Consider the following 17,146-nt stretch of genomic DNA (forward strand, 5'->3'; position numbering starts at 1 on the left):
AAATAAAATAAAATGTAAGAATGATTGCTTAAATGATTCCCCTGCTTAAAATGATGTCAGTGAGGCTGGGTGAGGTGGCTCACGCCTGTAATCTCGGTACTTTGGGAGGCCAAGGTGGATGGATCATCTGAGGTCAGGAGTTCAAGACCAGCCTGACCAACATGGCGAAACCTCATCTCTACTAAAAATATAAAAATTAACTGGGCGTGGTGGCAGGTGCCTGTAATCCCAGCTACTTGGGAGACTAAGGCAGGAGAATCACTTGAACCTGGGAGGCAGGGGTTGCAGTGAGCCGAGATTGCACCATTGCACTCCAGCCTGGGTGACAAGAATGAAATTCTGTCTTTAAAAAAAAAAGTCAGTGATACTTCCATTTAACTACTTTGTTTTTTGGAGACAGAATCTTGCTCTATCTCCTGGGCTAGAGTGCAGTATTGTGATGTCAGCTCACTGCAACCTCTGCCTCCTGAGTTCAAGCGATTCTCTTGCCGTAACTCTCAAAGTGCTGGGATTACAGGTGTGTGCCACCACGCCTGGCTAATTTTGTATATTTAGTAGAGATGGGCTTTCACCATGTTGGTCAGGCTGGTCTCGAACTCGTAGTCTCCAGTGATCCACCCACCTCAGCTTCCTGAAATGCTGGGATTATAGATGTAAGCCACTGTGCCCAGCCTCCATTTAGCTTTTAATGACTTTTTAAAAATTGAGATACCTGATTTTTCTTTTCTTTCCTTTTTTTATTTTTTTTTAAGAGTCAAAAGTCTCGATCTGTCACCCAGGCTGTAGTGCAGTGGTGTGATCATAACTCACTATACCCTTCTGGGCTCAAGGGATTTTCCTGCCTCATCCTCCCCAGTAGTTGGGACTAAAGACATGCACCACTATACCTGGCAAATTTTTAAAAAAAATTTTTTGTAGAAACGAGTTCTCATAGCTGGTCTCTGTGCCACCGTACCCTGCCCCTGCTTTCTTTTCTTTTTCTTATTTTTTTTTTTGAGACAGAGTCTTGCTCTGTGTTCCAGGCTGGAATGCAGTGGCATGATCTCAGCTCACCGCAACCTCTGCCTCCTGGGTTCAAGCAGCTCCCTGCCTCAGCCTCCTGAGTAGCTGAGATTACAGGCACGTGCCACCATGCCTGGCTCATTTTTGTATTTTTAGTAGAGACGGGTTTCACCATCTTGGCCAGGCTGGTCTTGAACTTCTGACCTCGTGATCCACCTGCCTCAGCCTCCCAAAGTGCTGGGATTACAAATTGTGAGTCATGGCGCCCACCCCCGGCCCCTGCTTTTAAATGTCATCTCTTCAGACAGGTCTTCCCTCACTATCTAATGATTCGAAAGTGTCTACTCATTTGCTTTTATTACAACACCTTATTTTAATTCTTTGATCTTACTTATCAATATCTGATAATTTTCTGGTTTACTTATATTTGTTCATAGTCTTCTCCAATTAGAGAAGAATAGGGATATTGTCTGATTGTGTTTTTTGGTTTTGTTTTGTTTTTGTTTTTTTTTGAGGTGGAATCTCGCTCTGCTGCCCAGGCTGGAGTGCAGTGGTGCAGTCTTGGCTTACTGCAACCTTTGTCTCCCAAATTCAAGTGATTCTTGTGCTTCAGCCTCCCCAGTAACTGGGATTACAGGAGCGTGCCACCATGCCCAGCTAATTTTTGCATTTTTAGTAGGAATAAGGTTTCACCATGTTGGCCAGGCTGGTCTTGAGCTCCTGACCTCAAGTGATCCACCTGCTTTGGCCTCCCAAAGTGCTGGGATTACAGGCATTAGCCACCGTGCCTGGCTGATACTGTTTTATTCATTGTTGTTTTCCTAGCACCTAGGACAGTATCTGGCACATTATTGACGGTAAATACTTATGAAGTGAATAGTAAAACAACTTCATTTGTCTTATGAGGCCCTTTTGGCCTCTCCGGCATCATCTGCATCAGTCTCCTATCTTGACCTTCCCATCCTCCAGCTTATGACATCTCTTTAGATGTGCTTTCTTACTGCAGGGCCTTTGTATGTGCTCTTAACTGTGCCTAAAACACCCTTCCTCACATGCCCTGCCACTGCCTGGATATCTCCTATTCATCATTCAAGTTACAACAGCTCAAGTATGACTTTACCTGGTTAGCCTTGATCCTGCAACTCTGCATACATTACCATTAATTGTCATATGTATTGTAATTATTTTATTGTCTGTGTCCTTCACTAGACTATAAGTTATGTGGGGCAAAAGCTTATGTTGTGCTTACCATGAATTTCTAGTCAAGGCTTATCAGTAGCGTTTAGAAGGATTTTTGAGGTGGGGCACTAGGGAGGGGGTTAGAGTATCGGGGGCAGCACCTGAGGCCTAGGAGGTGTACTTTAGGATGTTAAGGTGAGGTTTAAACGGTGGCCCTTGGTTCATTGTTATTCTTTCTATTTTATCCATCTTTGGTGATTTCCATGTTTGCCTGGAAGAACCATCTAAAATACTTGAGTCATATCCATTAAACCAGGGTATGCTTGACACAAAGACTTGCTCATGAAGCAGGGGTATGTGTCCTGAGGATAAAGGTTTAAGAATCAGGGTAGGCATATTATTAACTTCAGGTAGCTGAGGGCACAATAACTGATAGTGGAGTAGAATGCTAAGCAAAGAAGTAAGCAAAATGTCTGAAGGATAAGATGATGCAAGGCTGAAGCAGGAAGATAAATCATTAAGTCATAAGCATGGAGCATATGGATAGTGTGTAGAGTGTAAAAAGGAATAGGGCAAACAGTTCAGGATTAGGGTCGTAAATAATCTTGGAGATTTCTTAAATCAACTTCTAGCATTCTTACCTCTTTAGTTTGGAACCAGCTTTTGGATTATAGAAAGGATCAGATAGTTGACATACAAGGATTTGAGTAAGATATATATTACTTTCTTTGTATTTTATGGACTCTTTAAAATCCTCAGAAATCCTACCTTAACTTTTCCTCCACCTCAATTTCTGCTGCCAAGAGCCTGTCATCCGTTCTTTTAAATATATCAGGTTTGCCAGGCGTGGTGGCTCACGCCTGTAATCCCAACACTTTGGGAGGCTGAGGCAGGTGGATCATGAGGTTGGGAGTTCGAGACCAGCTTGGCCAACATGACAAAACCCCGTCTCTACTAAAAATACAAAAATTAACTGGGCATGGTGGTAGGCACTTGCAATCCCAGCTACTCAGGAGGCTGAGGCAGGAGAATCACTTTAACCTGGGAGGCAGAGGTTGCAATGAGCTGAGATTGTGCCATTGCACTCCAGACTGGGCAACAGAGCAAGACTCTGTCTCAAAAAATAATCAGGTTCAGTTCCCTTATCTTTTAAACAAGTTGTGTATACAGGAGCCTGCAACAGTCCTGGAGCTCCCTTCAGATAGGGTGAAGGGAGAGTGAGCTCTTTTCAGACTACCTCCTTCCACTGAACCAGGTGTAGGAACTGGCCGCAGCACCTTGGGAGTTCAGGACTCTATTCAACATGAATCTGTGGAATTTCTCTCTGAATTTTGGGCAGTGAGTATTCTGTATAGTATAGTACAGGACTCTGTCAGTGAGGCCTAGTAAAAAGTAGTGGAAGACTGGCTGGACGTGCATGTAATGGTGGGAAGATATGTAGGAGTGGGCATCAAAGTTTTTGACCTGGCTTTTAAATTTTGACGGGTTTGGGTGCACTGATGTGCCAAGTAGAGAGTCTCGAGGAGTAGCGCTAGTCCCTGGCCCTTAGAGGTGTCTTTGTATGTAGCTTGGAGCTCTTTTGCAGACTGGTGGGGATTCATGAAGATAGAATACTTACTGAGGAGGAGTGTGTTCTCTCTTGAAGATTGGATAGAGTGGCTATTTGCACAGACTGGGCAGTCTGTGGTGTGGTCATCTAGTCTCTGTGAGGTGAGGCACCTGCATTCCCTTCCTAGGGCTGTGCTGGGAAAACCAGCTTAAGAGAACTGGAGGTCATGATCATTGTTAGTGATTTCCCTAAGACTGCTCACTATCTTTGCTTGCCCGCTCTGTTCTCTTAAGTCCCATGCTGTAATGTCCTGCCTTTTATTTTCTGCTTTGGGACCTTCAAATTACATAATTCATTCAGACTTCTCTTTCTAGAGATAAGGTCTGACTATATTGCCCAAGCTAGAGTGTAGTGGCTGTTCATAGGCATGATCATAGCACACTACAGTCTTGAACTTCAGCTCAAATGATCTTCCTGTCTCAGTCTTCCAAGTAGCTAGGATATAGGCGTGCACCATCATACCTAGACTACTCTGTCTAGATTACTTACCCAAATGCCCAGCTTCACATAGTACTCTAATTATGACATTGACAGCCAGCTTCAAGTAAAGGCCTTTCTTCATTAGCTCTGTTCGTAGAGCTATGGTTTTGAAGTTTTAGTGCATCAGAATTCCCCATGAGGGTGAGGGAGGGGGTGCTGGATACTTGTTTAAAATGCAGATCCCTGGTATCAACTGCTAGATACTCTAATTCAGTAGGTATGGGGTGGTAACCAGGAATCTGCAGTTTCATCAGCCTCCCAGGTAATTCTGACACTATAGTCTTCGTCTCCAGACCATATTTAGAGAAACTTTGACTTAAAGGCCTCTGCCATTTTCTCTACCCTTAAAGGGGCAGGGAAGATATTTGAGTTCTTTACTTGGATCCTGAAAGTATATGAACCTTAGTTTTTTGCCTGTCATGCAGTGGGGACAGTTGCTAACTGTCTCTGTGTATGGGCACCTATCTTCTTGTTACTATAGTAGGAGCAGAGCCCAGATTAGGTGGAAGGCCTTATGATTCCCCAAGGCAGGTTAGTGACTTTGGGGTTTACAGGGGTCGTTTGCTTGGATTAAAAAAGCAGGCCTGAATGTAGACCTGAGGACTGCTAAATCAGGCACACTTCAGACCTGTCTCTGGAGTTTTTCTCATCACCATATACCTTAATCCTGTCCTAGCATAGGCCTTCCTCATCTGGTCTCCACATTGTCCTAATTCCCCATTGTGGCCATTCTCCATGCTTTTTTCACTCATCCCACAAAAGAACCTGATCTTTTCTTTCTCCTCTTAAAATTCTCTATTGCATTCCTGTTACTTAGACAATCAAGTCATGATGTCTTAGGTTGGAATAAAGTCTTGGCACAGTTTGGCCCAAATTGTGGCCTGAAAGGCCCTGTAATATCTGGTTCCTGCATGTTTGTCAAGTCTCATCCCAGGCCCCTCCTTCTCTACTGCTGGCACCCTCATCTGCTCACGGTTCGTTGACCCCTTCTCCAGTGGTTTCTGGCCTAAGGGCCTTTGCAGTGCTGTATAGCTTCTGCCTGGAACACTCTTTTATTTTATTTTATTTTTATTTGAGACAGAGTCTAACCACTCTCGACCAGGCTGGAGTGCAGTGGCTCAATCTTGGCTTACTGCAACTTCCACCACCTGGGTTCAAGCAATTCCGTGGCTCAGCCTCCCAAGTAGCTGGAATTACAGATGTACACCACCACACCTGACTAATTTTTTGTACTTTTAGTGAAGATGGGTTTTACTGTGTTGGCCAGGCTGGTCTTGAACTCCTGACCTCAGGTGATCCACTTGCTTCAGCCTCCCAAAGTGCTGGGATTACAGGCATGAGCCACCGTGACTGGTCTCATAGGCTTTTCAACTGTATGTTGTGATTTCACCCATGTAAGAGATAGATGGTAATACCTCTCTTTTACAGGTGACAACCCAGAGGCTCTAAGACGGGGTCCCCAGCCCGTCTGTGGCCCAACAGGAACAGGTTGCACAGCAGGAGGTGAGTGGTGGGCAGTGAGCAAAGCTTTATTGGTATTTTTACAACCATTACTTGCATTGCTGCCTTATCCTGTCAGATCAGTGGCAGCATTAGATTCTCATAGGAGCGGGAACCTATTGTGAACTGAGCAAGTGATCAGGTTGCATGGATCTAGGTTGCATGCTCCTTACAATAATCTAATGCCTGATGATTTGTCACTGTCTCTTATCTCCCCAACATGGGATGATCTAATTGCAGGAAAACAAGCTCAGGGCTCCCACTGATTGTACATTATGATGAGTTGTATAAATTATTTCATTATATATCACAACATAATAATAATAGAAATAAAGTGCACAATAAATGTAATGTACTTGAATCATCCTGAAACCATTCCCTCCCCTCTGTCCATGGAAGAATTGTCTTCCATGATACTGGTCCTTGATGCCAAAAAGGTTGGGGATGGCTGCTCTAACAGATTAATTAACTTGGAAATGGCAGAACTCATATTTGAACCCTGATGTATAGAAGAGCCCTCATTTCTACCTCACTATGCTCCCTGTAAGAAAACCAATCAGTGTGTATACCTATGTAACAAACCTGCACGTTCTGCACATGTATCCCAGAACTTAAAGTATAATAATAATAAAAGAAATTCAATTTACCATTAAAAAAAAAAGAAAACCAGTCAATAGACTGAAAGACACTGAGGTGAAAGAGGTGCTTTAAAAAAAATTAGGTTATAGAACTTAAAGGTCTGGTATGGTGGCTCATTCCTGTAATCCCAGCAGTTTGGGAGCGTGAGGTAGGCATATCACCTGATGTCAGGAGTTCGAGACTAGCCTGGCCAATGTAGTGAAACCCTATCTCTACTAAAAATATAAAAAATTAGCTGGGCGTGGTGGCGGGTTCTTGTAATCCCAGCTACTCAGGAGGCTGAGGCAGGAGAATTACTTGAACCCAGGATGTGGAGGTTGCAGTGAGCCGAGATCACACCATTGCATTCCAGTCTGGGTGACAGTGCGAGAGTCCGTCGCAAACAAAATATAAAAAACAAAAAAAACTTTAAAAAATATTTCATCAGAGCCCAGGCATGGTAGCTCACGCCTGTGATCCCAGTACTTTGGGAGGCTGAGGCAGGTGATCACTTGAGGCCAGGAGTTCCAGACCAGCCTGGCCCACATGGCAAAACACTGTCTCTATAAAAAATATAAAAATCGGCTGGGCGCGGTGGCTCAAGCCTGTAATCCCAGCACTTTGGGAGGCTGAGGCAGATGGATCACGAGGTCAGGAGATCGAGACCATCCTGGTCAACATGGTGAAACCCCGTCTCTACTAAAAAATATACAAAAAATTAGCTGGGCATGGTGGCGCGTGCCTGTAATCCCAGCTACTCAGGAGGCAGAGGCAGGAGAATTGCCTGAACCCAGGAGGCGGAGGTTGCCGTGAGCCGAGGTTGCCGTGAGCCGAGATCGCGCCATTGCACTCCAGCCTGGGTAACAAGCGTGAAACTCCGTCTCAAAAAATAAATAAATAAATAAATAAATAAATAAATAAATAAAAATAAAAATCTGGGTGCAGTGGCACGTACCTGTAGTCCCAGCTACTTGGGAAGCTGAGGCAGGAGAACCGCTTGAACCTGGGAAGTGGAGGTTGCTTGAAGCTGGGAGGTGGAGGTTAACTCCAGCCTGGGTGATAGAGTGAGACTCTGTCTCAAAAAAGAAAAAAAAAAATTTCCTCAGAGTTAAACACAGTAAAATGAATATTTTTCACAAGCCATTAATAAAGACAGCAGAATTATGAAAGATGACCATAACATTGAGAGGATGATGTGTATTTCATGTATTTCCTTGATCATATCCGTGATTCGCTGTGGTACTGATAAAGCCAACACATACAGCCTAGTAGAAATGAGTTTGGCTGGGCACATTGGTTCATGCCTGTAATCCCAGCACTTTGGGATGCAGAGACAGCTGAGATTGCTCCACTTTACTCCAGCCTGGGTGACAGAGTGAGACCCTGTCTCTAAAAAAGAGTGAGCTGAGATGAAATGTTATTTCAAGTCAAAGCAAAGAAAACATCAATCATTAAGTTTCTTGGAGGATACATAAAGAGAGAAATCTGAACTTTTTTTTTTGAGTCAGGGTCTACCTATCATTGTCACTCAGGCTGGAATGCAGTGGCGCAGTCTCCACTCACTGCAGCTTCAACCTCCCAAGCTCCAGCCATCCTCCCACGTCAGTCTCCCATGTAGCTAGCACTGCAGGCTTGTGCCACTATGCCTGGCTAATTTCTGTTTGTTTTTTTGCAGAGATGGGGTCTCACTATGTTGCCCACATTGGTCTCAAAGTGATCTCAAGCAGTACTCTCACCTCAGCCTCTCAAAGTGCTAGGATTACAGGCATGAGCCACCATGCTTGGCCTGAATGTATTTGTTGAGGGAAAAGCTATGTAAAATTGATGTGCAAAGCCCTTAATATGTTTTGCTTTAAAAATACATTTTATTGGCTGGGCGAGGTGGCTCATAATCCCAGCACTTTGGGAGGCTGAGGCAGGCAAATCACCTGAGGTCAGGAGTTCGAGACCAGCCTGGCCAACATGGTAAAATCCTGTCTACTAAAAATACAATTAGCTGGACCTGGTGGTACATACCTGTAATCCCAGCTACTTGGGAGGCTGAGACAGGAGAATTGCTGAAACCCAGGAGACAGAGGTTGTAGGGAGCCGAGACACCCCACTGCACTACCGCCTGGGCAAGAGAGCGAGACCTTATCCCCCCACTCCCCAAAACAACAGCAGCAACAAAAAAAATGTAATGGATGATTGGATGCAGGAAAAAGAAAAATGTCACAGATATACACAAACACATTGATATGTGTGGAACAATCTCCAAAATCTGTAATTAAGAGAAAACTAAAGAAAGGTGCGGAATAGTATTTATGACTAGTATACTAGCGTTAGCATTTGTATATAAAAAAGGGGAGAAACTCTGTGTACTTGTTATATACCCATACTGTTTCTGAAAGTTTTCTTTTTCTTTCTTTTCTTCTTTTTTTAATAGAGACGGGGGTTTCACCATGTTGCCCAGGCTGGTCTAGAACTCGTGGACTCAAGCAATCCACCTGCCTTGGTCTCCCAAAGTGCTGGAATTATAGGCATGAGACACTATGCCTGGCCTTTTTATTTTTTAATATCCTTCTCTGTTGCTGAATTTTTTTCCCCCATATGATCATTACTATTTTGTTTTTTTGAGGCAGTCCTCCTCTGTCGCCCAAGCTGGAGACAGTGGCGTGATCTTGGCTCACTGCATCCTCCACCTCCTGGGTTCAAGTGATCTTCCTGTCTCGGCCTCCCAAGTAGATGGGATTGCAGATGCATGCCACACTGCCCAGCTAAGTTTTGTATTTTTGATAGAGATGGGGTTGCATGATGTTGGTCAGGCTCGTCTTGAACTCCTGACCTTGTGATCTGCCCACCTCAGCCTCCCAAAGTGCTGGGATTACAGGTGTCAGCCACCGTGCCCCAACATTACTTTTTTTTTTGAAATGGAGTCTCGCTCTGTTGCCTATGCTGGAGTACAGTGGCTCAATCTTGGCTCACTGCATCCTTACACCTCCCGGGTTCAAGCAACTCTCCTGCCTCAGTCTCCTAAGTAGCTGGGATCACAGGCATGCGCCACCACGCCCAGCTGATTTTTTTTTTTTAAATTTTTAGTAGAGGCGGGGTTTCGCCACGTTGGCTAGGCTGGTCTCGAACTCCTGACCTCATAATCCACCCATAATCAGCCTCCCAAAGTGCTGAATTTACAGGCATGAGCCACCGTGCTTGGCCAGTCATTTTAAGTCTGTGAGAAATTGTGGTTAAAAAAAAAACATAAAATTTGCAGTGTTAACCATTTTTAAGTCTACGTTTTATATGTTTTAGTAGTCTTAGGTATATGCACATTTTGTGTAACAAATCTCCAGAACTTTTTCATCTTGTAAAACTGAAATTCCGTACTCTTAAGCAACAACTCTTCTTGCCCCACCACTCCTTTCTCTCTAGTAACCACCATTCTACTTTCTGTTTCTATGAATTTGATTATATAAATAATAATCGAATAGTCATATAAATAGTCATATAGTATTTTTGTGTGTGTGAGGGGCTTATTTTACTTCGCATAATGTGTTAGGGTTCATCCATGTTGTAGCACGTGACACAGGATTTCTTTCTGGTTTAAGGCAGAATAATATTCTGCCTTAAAGAATGTACGCATTGGCCAGGTGCAGTGGCTCATGCCTGTAATCCCAGCACTTTGGGAGGCCGAGGTGGGTGGATCACGAGGTCAAGAGATTGAGACCATCCTGGCCAACATGGTGAAACCCTGTCTCTACTAAAAATGCAAAAATTAGCCAGGCGTGGTGGCGCGCACCTGTGGTCCTAGCTACTTGGGAGGCTGAGGAGGAAGAATTGCTTGAACCCAGGAGATAAAGGTTGCGGTGAGCCGAGATCGAGCCACTGCACTCCAGCCTGATAACAGAGCAAGACTCCTATCTCAAAAAAAAAAAAAAGAATGTATGCATCATAGTTTAGCCATTTGTTCATCAATACATTGCCTTTTAAAAAATTTTATTTTTTTTATTTTTAATTTTTTTGTAGAGACAGAGTCTACATAGTCTTTTGCTATGTTGCCCAGGCTGGTCTTTAATTCCTCGCCTCAAGTGATCCTCCTGTCGTGGCCTCTGAAGTGTCAGGATTACAGGCATGTGTTGTCACACCCAACCTGATACATTTCCTTTATAGATACTGTTTTTTACCCCCCGTATTTCTTCCATTAAAAAAAAAAAAAGATAAAACGATAAAATGGGCTACATGTGCGGAATGTGCATGTTTGTTACATAGGTAATACGTGTGCCATGGTGGTTTGCTGCACCTATTGACTCATCCTCTTAAGTTCCCTCCTCTCACCCCCGGATCCGCCAACAGCCCTGCTGTGTGTTGTTCCCTTCTCCGTGTCCATGTGTTCTCCATGTTCAGCTCTCACTTAGGAGTGAGAACATGTGGTGTTTGGTATTATGTTCCTGTGTTAGTTTGCTGAGGATGATGGCTTCCAGCTTCAACCATATCCCTGCAAAGGACATGATCTCATTCCCTTTTATGTCTGCATAGTATTCCATGGTATATATGTACCATATTTTCTTTATCCAGTCTATCATTGATGGGCATTTGGATTGGTTCCATGTCTTTGCTTTTGCAAATAGTGCTGCAGTAAACGTACGTGTGCATGTGTCTTTTTTTTTCTTTTTTGAGTAGAAGCTCTTAATCTTTTTCTTTTTTTTTTTTTGAGATGGAGTCTTGCTCTGTCTCCCAGGCTGGAGTGCAGTGGCACCATCTTGGCTCGCTGCAACCTCCACCTCCTGGGTTCCAGAGATTCTCCTGCCTCAGCCTCCTGAGTAGCTGGATTTACAGGTGTGCACCACTGCCTGGCTAATTATATATTTTTAGTAGCGAGGGGTTTCACCATGTTGGCCAGTCTGGTCTCAAACTCCTAACCTCAGGTGATCTGCCAACCTCGGCCTCCCACAGTGCTGGGATTACAGGTGTCAGACACAGCCTGGCCTGCATGTGTCTTTATAGTAGAATGATTTATATTCCTTTGGGTATGTACCCAGTAATGGTCTCGATCCTTGAGAAATTGCCATATAGTCTTCCACAATGGTTGAACTAATTTATAATTTCCATTCCCACCAACAGTGTAAAAGCATTCCTGTTTCTCCACAGCTTTGCTAGTATCTATTGTTTCCTAACTTTTTAATAGTTGCCGTTCTGACTGGTGTGAAGTGGTATCTCATTGTGGTTTTTGATTTACATTTCCCTTTTGATCAATTGTTGAGCTTTTTTTTTTAAAAGATGGGGTTTCACCATGTTGGTCAGGCTGGTCTTGAACTGCTGACCTCAGGTGATCTGCCTGCCTTGGCCTCTAAAGTGCTTGGCCTCTAAAGTGAGCCACCATGCCCAGCCTGAGCTTTTTTAAAAAATGTATGTTGGCTGTGTAAATGTCTTCCTTTGGGAAGTGTCTGTTCACATCCTTTGCCCACTTTTTGATGGGGTTGTCTGTCTTTCTTGTAAATATGTTTAAATTCCTTGTAAATTCTGGGTATAGACCTTTGTCAGATGAGCAGGTTGCAAAAATTTTTTCCTATTCTGGAGGTTGCCTGTTTGTTCTGATGATAGTTTTTTTGCCGTGCAGAAGCTCTTTAGTTTAATTAGATCCCATTTGTTAACTTTGGCTTTTGTTACAATTGCGTTTGGTGTTTTTGTCATGAAGTCTTTGCCCATGCCTATGTCCTGAATGGTATTGCCTAGGTTTTCTTCCAGGGTTTTTATAGTTTTGGGTTTTACATTTAAGTCTTTAATCCATCTTGAGTTAATTTTTGTGTAAGGTATAAGGAAGGGGTCCAATTTCAGTTTTCTGCATATGGGTAGCCAGTTTTCTCAGCACCATTTACTGAATAGGAGATCTTTTCCCCATTGCTTGTTTTTGTCAGGTTTGTAGAAGATCAGATGGTTGTAGATGTGTGGCGTCATTTCTGAGGTCTCTGTTCTGCTTCATTGGTCTATATGTCTTTTTGGTACCAGTACTATGCTGTTTTGGTTACTGTAGTCTTGTAGTATAGTTTGAAGTCAGGTAGTGTGATGCCTCCAGCTTTGTTCTTTTTGCTTAGGATTGTCTTGGCTATATGAGGTCTTCTTTGATTCTATATGAAATAAAAATATGGAACGCTTCATGAATTTGTATGTCATCCTTGCTCAGGGGCCATGCCAGTCTTCTCTGTAGTGTTCCAATCTGTTGCTCAGGATGGAATACCAATCTTGGCTCATTGCAACCTCTGCCTCCTGGGTTCAAACAGTTCTCCTGCCTCAGCTTCCTGAATAGCTGGGATTACAGGTGCCCGCTGCCATGCCTGGCTGCTTTTTTTTGTAGAGACGGGGTTTCACCATGTTGGCCAGGCTGGTCTCAAACTCTTGACCTCGGGTGATCCGCTAGTCTCAGCCTCGCAAAGTGCTGGGATTATGGGCGTGAGCCACCTTGCCTGGCCTGAACGTTTTTTAAAAGTACTTTTTTTTCGTTTGTTTGAGACAGAGTCTCGTTCTGTCACCAGGCTGGAGTGTGGTGGCCTGATCTCGGCTCACTACAGCCTCTGCCTCCTGGGTTTAAGCGATTCTCCTGTTTCAGCATCCCGTGTAGCCGGGACTATAGGCGCGCACCACCATACCCAGCTAATTTTTGTATTTTTAGTAGAGATGGGGTTTCACCATGTTAGCCAAGGTGGTTTCGATCTTTTGAGCTTGTGATCCACTGCACTTGGCCTCCCAAAGTGCTGGGATTACAGGTGTGAGCCACTGCACCCGGCCTTTAAAAGTACTTTACTTCATTTTATAAATGTGATCCTGAAAAGTTGGGTATAAACATTGTATATATTTGAATGTATAATACAGGGATAGTTTGAGGGGTGGTTAAATCATATCTTAGTTAACTTTACAGCAAAGAGACTCTTTTTTTGTATTGTGAATGATCCCCAACTTTATGTCTCGAATGTTGGTATTGGAGATTTTTCTTGAAGTCAAACATACCTCTCCTAGGAATGGAACCTTTTAAAAGGGAGAGATTTGGTTATTTGAAATTGAAGATAGCTATGTATACCAGGACACCCCACCATTTGTCTTACTTTATCCACTTCTCCATTTGTTGTTTTACCAGCATCTCTGTTTTCCTGTTCCATGCACTAGAAATCTTGGAGCCCTCTTATTTTTATAATACACTTCCTATGTGTTGATTTTGTTTTCCCTAATAAAGTAAATTTTTGAAGGTAGGAGGCGTCTCTTATATCCTTTAGTGATGAGCATAATAAGAGATTTTAGTAAATGCATATTTGGCAAAGATGAGAGAGGTGGAGAGAGAAGAAAGTTCCTCTGCTGAAAAAGTGTGACTACTTTTGGGTTTTGTCGACTTCATATGGTACCCATCACTAGTGGGGAATTTCTTCCACTTGCAGACCAAGTGTGTCCTCTGCCAACGAAGTGTGATTACTTTTGGTTTTTGTCTACCTCATGTGGTACTCATCACTAGCAGGGAGTTTCTTCCACTTGCAGACCAAGTGTGTTGGGGACTTGAGATGTGTACATATGTGTATGCAGTGTTTCCTGCTGAAAGCCCAGGTAAGATAGCAGAAGCCAGACTGGGGCCTGAAGAATCTGACTTGATAGTATGTAGAATGACTTCTGTGATAGCCCTGAGGAGAGAATCTCAGATTTCTATCCTCTTTTTAACATCAATCCTGAATACTTAACTGTCAGCAGGGCAGCTGGACCTGAACATGCTTTAGGTTTCTTTCTTTTTTTTTTTGAGACAGATTTTTGCTCTTGTTTCCCAGGCTGGCATGCAATGGCGTGATCTTGGATCACTGCAACCTCTGCCTTCTGGGTTCAAGTGATTCTCCTCCCTCATCCTCCCAAGTAGCTGAGATTACAGGTCATGACTGGCTAATTTTTTGTATTTAGTAGAGACAGGGTTTCACCATGTTGATCTGACCAGTCTTGAATTCCTGATGTCAGGTGATCCACCCATCTTGGCCTCCCAAAGTGCTGGGATTACAGGTGTGCAACACCACACGTGGCCAACTTTAGGCTTCTTAAACTCAGTAGCACATAGTAGGAATGTTCGATAAAAGTGATTTTGCAAAAAAATAAAATAAAAAGAAAAAAGTGATTTTGCTTTTTTTTTGCCAGTAGTATATGAAAGCACTTAATACAGGGCCTGGCTTATAGTTGGTGTCCAAGGGATGACAGAGAGTATGTGAGAAATATTTTCATATAGTTGAATCTTTCCCTAAGTGCCCTGCCTCCACTCATGTGCCCGTACCCCCCACCCCAGGCTAAAGATACAGGCGACAACAATGTGGATTTCACCTTTGGGAAGTTTCCAGTTCCTTATTTGTGGCTTTATGCTCAAACAAGAAGTGTAGTCTGTTCCTACATATCTAAGAGCAGATAGATTTGAACCCTATCTACCCTCACCCCAGACTGAAAGTATTTGAATCAAACTAACATGTCCGGTCACTCTAAGCAGCTTTCTTGGTAGGGACCTAGTTTTGAGAACGATAGTGGGGAAGTCTGTGACTCTCTGGGGTAACTGGGCAAGGCAGTACATATGGGGATTGAGCATGAATTAATTTACCCAGGATAGCTTATGAGTACAGGCATGGAGGAGAGGACAGGGTAGGGGCCAAAAAGGGCTTGACACTGTCATTTCTGCTCATAGAAAGATGTAGGCTTTGTGTGCCAAGTGTAGAGCTCTGGCCTCCTGTGGCCTGTCACCGCCATATGAGTCAGTCTTGCTCCCAGCTGTCCCTGTAGGGCATCTTGGGTTTAGTAGGGGATGAAATAGGGATTCTAAGTCAGGTAGCCTTTTTTCAAATCCTGCAGGTGTGCAGGGAGGAGTTGTGCCTCCCAGGACCTGTTTCCTCTGTGTTGAAGTAAGAGGAATCCCATCTAGATTCTGTGGGGGTTTCCTTCCATCCTTGCGTCTCTTTTTCACACTGTCACTGGCCTGGCTTCTGGGAAGAAGAGAGAGAGGATGAGAGAAAAAAAGAACTTGAGGAGGTGTATAGATTTGCTGTCCTTAAATTCTTTCTGGAAGAAAGTATAGATATTGGGAGGAAGATCAGCGAATGGGTGGGTGAACACATATACTGCTTATACTATTGCCTGGCACTCAGCCTGGACCCTTACTCAGTATTACTAATCTTTTTGTAGGTTGGTCCACTCTCCCAGTTGGAATATGAGCATATATATACACATGTAACTTTTTATCAGTAGTCGTGCTTTGTTACTGTTTTACCATGTTTTTTCACTTGAAGACATTTTCAGGTCAATAAATACAGAATAAAGGGCTGATATTTCAGTGGGTGGATATATCATACTGCTATTATTCTCTAATATTTAATCTATTTATCTTATCTGTTATCTATGGGGCTGCCTTTGACTCCCTTACTTAACAAGATGACAATCCCCCTTTCTTCTCTTTCTTCCCACCTATATTTTTCTCTATAGCATTTAGCATCACTTGATACATTATATACTTTTCTTATTTTTTTGCTTATTGCCTAACTTTCCTCCGTTAGAATATAAGCTCCATGAAGACAGGGATTTTTCTTTTAAAAATGGTCTTATTATGCTAGAATCAGGCAGCATTTTATTCTATATCACAGAATGAGTGTTCCCCTGCTTTTTTTTTTGAGACAGGGTCTCGCTCTGTGACCCATGCTGGAATGCAGTGGCATGATCTGGATTCACTGTAACCTTAACCTCCTGGGCTCAAGTGATCCTCTTACCTCAGCCTCTCAGGTAATTGGGACTACAGCCATGTGCTACTTCACCCAGCTAATTTAAAAATTTTTTTAAAAAGATCTGGTTTCACTCTGTTGCCTAAGCTTAAACTCCTAGGTTCATGCAGTTCTCCCTCCTCAGTCTCCCAAAATGTTGGGATTACAGGTGTCAACCACCACGCCTGGCCCTTTTTTCTTTTTTATCCATGCTCTATACCTGGTATTGAGAACAGTTCCTGGTACCACATTGATGCTCAATAAATATTTGTTGAGTGAATTAATTTGTTGGATATTTGGTATATGTTAACTTGTTGCGGATATTTGGTATATTCAACAAATTAATTCATTGGGCTTTTTATTTGTAATATTTTGATTATTATGAGCATTCTGTGCTAAACACTTGGTATATACATCTTTGCATGCTTGTCCACTGTCTCTTTAGGATAAATTCCAAAAAATCCATAAGCCAAGTTAAAGGGTATGCATATTTAAAATGTTCATTCATGGAGCCAAACTACCCTTGAGAACATAAACTTCTATTAGCAACATGTGAGATTGCCTATTTCCCCATGTTTTAATAACATTGGGTGCTGTGTGTTTTTGTCTTCCTCATCTGACAGGTGAGACATGGTCTTGTAACACAGTGGTCAAGAATGTGACTTTGGAGCCAGCCTGCTGGGGGCCGAATTCTGACTCAGCCATTTGCTAACTGTGTGACCTTGGGTAATTCATTTACCTTCTCTGTCCTTCAATTTTATCTTGGTAAAGTAGGAATAATGATAGTACCTATTTTATGGTGTTATTTTGAGGAATACAAGTACAATGCTTAGAATAGTAACTGAAACATAGCACTCAATAAATATGATTTAATTTTTATTTCTTTGAATATTAAAGATTGAATTTTTAAATGTATTTTGGACCTTTGTATTTTTTATTTAAATCAATTATTCATAACTTTTGCACCTTTTTTTTTTTTTTCTTTCAGAGACAGGGTCTTGCTTTGTTGTCTAGGCTGGAGTGCAGTGGT

The 17,146-nt window shown here is 42.8% G+C and overlaps 1 long non-coding RNA gene and 1 other non-coding gene across 11 annotated transcripts in view; one reads left to right on the top strand and one right to left on the bottom strand.

Annotated features, from left to right (window-relative positions):
* The window catches only part of LOC128929610 (uncharacterized), a 142,729-nt gene that overhangs the window by 21,968 nt on the left and 103,615 nt on the right, over positions 1-17,146 (top strand). For 9 of the 10 annotated variants that reach the window (XR_013526522.1, XR_008476299.2, XR_008476300.2 and 6 more), the window contains 3 exons: positions 5,699-5,773; positions 16,037-16,138; positions 16,740-16,842. This is a non-coding gene — a long non-coding RNA (uncharacterized LOC128929610). Of the gene's footprint in view, positions 1-5,698; positions 5,774-16,032; positions 16,139-16,739; positions 16,843-17,146 lie in introns of all 10 variants that reach the window. The other variant, XR_013526525.1, reaches the window with a different exon arrangement.
* LOC118147543 (U6 spliceosomal RNA) lies at positions 12,501-12,604 on the bottom strand. The gene has a single exon (XR_004733995.2). It is a non-coding gene; the product is annotated as a U6 spliceosomal RNA (small nuclear RNA).

The sequence above is a fragment of the Callithrix jacchus genome, chromosome 14 (assembly GCF_049354715.1).
Source record: "Callithrix jacchus isolate 240 chromosome 14, calJac240_pri, whole genome shotgun sequence".
NCBI classification, from domain to species: domain Eukaryota; kingdom Metazoa; phylum Chordata; class Mammalia; order Primates; family Cebidae; genus Callithrix; species Callithrix jacchus.